This window comes from Anguilla rostrata, chromosome 3 (assembly GCF_018555375.3).
Source record: "Anguilla rostrata isolate EN2019 chromosome 3, ASM1855537v3, whole genome shotgun sequence".
Taxonomy (NCBI): domain Eukaryota; kingdom Metazoa; phylum Chordata; class Actinopteri; order Anguilliformes; family Anguillidae; genus Anguilla; species Anguilla rostrata.
In genome coordinates this window covers 3,596,408-3,601,012 of record NC_057935.1, presented here as the reverse complement: position 1 = coordinate 3,601,012, position 4,605 = coordinate 3,596,408, and the positions used below count along the sequence as shown (strand labels likewise).

Genomic DNA, 4,605 nt, shown 5'->3' with positions numbered 1-4,605 from the left:
TACACACACACACACACTACTGCTACAACAGCAGCTACAGGCTGGCCAACAAGACCGTGAGTGTCTCACACACACACACACACACACACACACAGTGTTGCCCCAACACCAGCCCAAACGCTGGTAGACAGCACTATCACTATGTGTACAAATGCACAGTGCTGCACCAGCCAGCCAAGACAACAGCCCTGGGGAAACATGAATACACAGAGATAATCACACCAACGGGGTCAGCTACCTTTCACACTCCTGGGAATGACATGATCCTATCACACCACTGGTGGACTCTCCCACTCTCAAAGACGTTCGTCCTCATGGTGAGCTTCGCACCACACGTCCTGCGAGTGCCGTCCCAAAAGGCCGCTGCACTCCGTCATCCGGAGGGAGGCCGACGCCCACCGTCGTGCGTGAGTGGCTTAATTTCCCCGATCACAGGGGAGTGGGAGGGGGGGTGGTGCATTTTATGTCCCGCAGGTTTTTGAAGTGTCCCACGACTCACCCGCCTGACCCCTATCCCCCTCCCCCCCCGCCTCCCCACAGGTGCTCCGCTCCAGGTGTTCTCTGCAGCGCGGGTCTGGTGTGGGACCCTACGGAATGCCTGTGTGTTCACAGGAACGCGAGCTCCTTCTCTGAGCCAGAGCTGGGTAACTCAAGCATAGATCTGCACCAACCCCTCAGTCCCATTCAAACACCACACACACACACGCACACACACAGGCACACACACACGTACACACACACGCACACGCACACACACACACATGCACACGTACACACATGCACATGCACACACACAGGCGCACACACATGTGCACACGCACACACACAACGCTAGATTTGCCGACAGCTGGTCTACACTTAAAATTAGATTTTTTTTCATTAAACTCCAAAACGTTCCCTCTCCCCCCACAGACCCCCTGGGTGACCCGGTGCGGGCTCTGTGCGGCCCGAACAAGGTTCTGGACCCGGAGCACTGCGGGTGTGCGTGTCGAAACGGGCTGACCGAGTCCGGCTGCGGGCCGGGCCGTCGTCTGGACAACGGCACGTGCGCCTGCATCTGCGGGGGTCCGCCGGGGAGCTGCCCCCCCGGCCAGCGCTGGGACCCGGGGGGGTGCGTGTGCGCGTGCCTCCCCAACTGCCCCCGCGGCCTCGCCCCCCAGCCCGGGACCTGCGTGTGCCGGTGCAAAGAGAGCCCGCGAACCTGCCTGCTGCAGGGCAAGAGGTTCAACCCACACACCTGCAGGTAACACCACCGGCCACCAGGGGGCGCTGTGAAAACAAGGCAGTCATGCGCAGGGACAGCAGGGCACCCAATGATACTTTGGGCTCATTCAAATCGCTTTGCAGAAGTATTTTTTCAGAATGTGCGACATGGTAAATGGTAAATGGACTGCATTTATATAGCGCTTTTATCCAAAGCACTTTACAATTGATGCCTCGCATTCACCAGAGCAGTTAGGGGTTAGCTGTCTTGCTCAGGGACACTACGACACGCCCAGGGCGGGGATCGAACCGGCAACCCTCTGACTGCCAGACAACCGCTCTGAGCTACCTCCTGAGCTATGTCGCCCCACATAAATGATCAACCTGTGGATCCACCTCTCCCCACCTGCCACGTCTGTAACTGACGAGGCTTCAGACTGACGCTTGACTGACAAAGGACATAGCGTTTGCCTAATGCACGTTTCCTTGATTGAGGAAAGGATGCAAGGAGGTAAAATAAGCGATTGGAAAGAACACTTTCACATGAACTTTTGACTTCACTGCACCCCCACTATCACCTCACCCCTCCCCCTCCTACCCACCCAAAACAACATTCTTTTATCAAAGAGACAGCAGAGATGGTTTTTGGCAGCGGGAACAGCTTCCATTAGGATTTTGGCAGGTTTGTGCAAATCATTTTGCTTTGGACTACAATCTTCCTTCTTTTTTTTTTTTTTAATAAGAAGGCATCTTAGGCAGGACTTCCAAACACAATCACAGTATCACCAGAGTAATGGGACAGGTAACAGATTAACCCCCACCTGTCTCCCTTCTCTTACAGCTGTTACAGGCTACCCTGTCGGACTCCACACAGGAAGTGTCCGTCCGGCTTCTATTTCAGCCATTTTGTCTGCAGCTGCATACCCGAACACATGAGGACAGACGAGCTGAACTGAGAGGGGCGGAGCGAACTTTAGACACTCCTCCCCAGGGCTCTCATTGGTCAAAGGGGCTCTTTCTATGAAGGGTGCAGTGGGCCTCGAGGAGACGGGATGCAGAAGGAACACGTTGCGGTGAAGACATTTGGCAGAAGCTGAGAGCACTTGGTTTCTCCCTTTCCTGATTGGCCAGGGAGTCTGTGGATTATGACATCACTTGGTCATGGACAAGCTCACGACAGATTGATGCAACGATCCCCTTGTGCTGTTGCACTGAACATCCAAAATAAAACTACAAAAAACCAGATGTGCGTTCAACAAGATCATTTGCATGTGTAACGGCTGACATTACGGTTACAAATTAAAAGTTCTACATTACTCTTTGACAGCACTGATTAAATTAATATTCAGGCAACAGTCAGGGGGAGATAGATTTTCATTGCGGATTACCTGTGGGGATTTTTTCCTTTTAAAACTAATATTTCTTAAAAAAATAAAAAAATCTATTTTAACAGCAGAACAACTGTTGAATAACTTGTTTGCCATTTGTTCAAATTTTTAGCAGACTTGATCTGCTTTTTTTTTTTTTTACTTGAAAAGAACAGGAAGCATAAACAAAACAGCTTTTCTGTTTATGCTTGGTCTTCATAAGAGCTTCATAACCCCTCCATACGTCTACATTCATAGTCATTCAAAACCATTCATAAGCTGTTTTTACTGCTGGTGCACGCCTGGATTCAAACCCACGACCTCCTGTTTGCTTCCTGCTCGCTCTGTCCCATTCTTCTGAGAACGACTTCCGGCTGAAGGCCTAGCCCACACTGGGAGCTTCATCTCCCGATTAAGGCTTTGATGGAAAAGCTTGCAGTGTGTTCACGGACTAACGCAAAGGTCGGGTTTTTCAGTTCAACACCACTGAACCTGGTCACCTGAAGACAGCCGTAAAATGTTAAAAACAGGCGAACAGGATGTATGGTGTATGTGGGGGGGTTGGGGGGGATGGGTAGGGACCTTGTTCCTCGCCCAGCCGAATTCTGCGGTCCCCACTGCGGTCTGAGGACAAGACCACCCCCTCGCCGAGTCGCCGCTACACTTGACCGGTTCCTTGGCGGGTTTCGGTGATGGCGGGCGTTTCTCCGGGCGGACAGATCGACCCGGTCACGGCCGGTGGGAAAAGGAACAGCCGCTTTGAGCCTTTAAAACCGGGAAAATGCTTCAGATTAACGTTATTACACAAGCCCTGGATCCGGTCTCTGATGGGGTCTGTCAGACTGCAAAAGAAGAAAGCTTCCTCTGCATTAGACCGTCTTTAAAGATTAGTCACCATGGATAATAAACACAGACCTGGCATAAACACGACAAACACACTTACCGAAGGAGATTATATAATATCCAGGAATGTGCGTGTTCTAAGAACAGTATACGGTGTTTATGTGAACAATTCACCTGGAAGGAGCCCCATTTTCCAAGTAAGTATTTAGAAGGGGATAAATCACTCCACCTTGCAATCCGCGTCTGCTTAGTCACGACACATGCCTTTGATGTTCCGGAATGTTCGTGACAATGCCCCCAAAGGCAACAGGACTGGCTCTCTAACCTTCCCTCGCAGCCAATTCTGATTGGCTACACGGTGGCATTGCCAAACCCACTTTTGCTTCCACAGGTCCTCGTTGCAAACAAGTGGGGTTTTCTCAAATGAACAGCCCTGCCAAATAAAGGTGAAATAATAAGGAGGAAACTCACACACTCGCAAAATCTGATGGAAGAGAAATCTGATTTCATAATGGGGCAGTGTGCTAGACAGGAGATTATGGCTTAACTGTACATACGTACGCAAAATTGTCACACGAAGATGGGTAAATAAGCAGAGCATGCAGTACTGGAAGACCTGTGGCACTGGAAATAGCTGCAGGCTCACGAGCAAGTGCATTGCAGAAGCGCATGTGCTTCAATGGCTGCCCTGTAGCAACAGTAACCGGAGAGACAGAGCCGGGAGATTCTAAGATTCTAAGAAGGGGAAAGAAATGAATGAATTAAAAATGAAAGCCAGAGCAGAAGAACGGATGCAGCCAAACGTCGTTTATTTGTACGCAGGAGTGAGTGTGGCGTCGGCCCACAGACACGAGTACCGCCGCAGATCGCTGTGGATGGAGAACAGGCCCCTTCACAGAAGGTAGGCGGAGTCTACGTCTCTGGCGAGTTAACCCGGGTTAAACCCAGGACTGACCCGGGTCAGGCCCCGCGCCAGAGGACAGAGGAAACCGGGGTCGATTCCCAGGCCTCCAAAAAAACAATGACAAGGCAGAGAGGATGTGTCACGGCCCGAAATGTGCGAGTTCCTTCTCTCCTGTGAGTTCAGCTGCAATAACAGCAGCAGTCTGTCAACAGGCCATTATTAAGGACAGAGGTGCACGGCCCTGACAGACAGACAGACAGACAGACACACAGACAACCCAGACAACAG

The 4,605-nt window shown here is 51.3% G+C and overlaps 1 long non-coding RNA gene across 1 annotated transcript; it reads left to right on the top strand.

The window, feature by feature from the left end:
- The first annotated feature begins 328 nt into the window (after positions 1-328).
- On the top strand, positions 329-2,446 carry LOC135249855 (uncharacterized). Its single transcript, XR_010328798.1, has 4 exons — positions 329-407; positions 541-644; positions 913-1,243; positions 2,045-2,446. It is a non-coding gene; the product is annotated as an uncharacterized LOC135249855 (long non-coding RNA).
- The last annotated feature ends 2,159 nt before the right edge of the window (positions 2,447-4,605 follow it).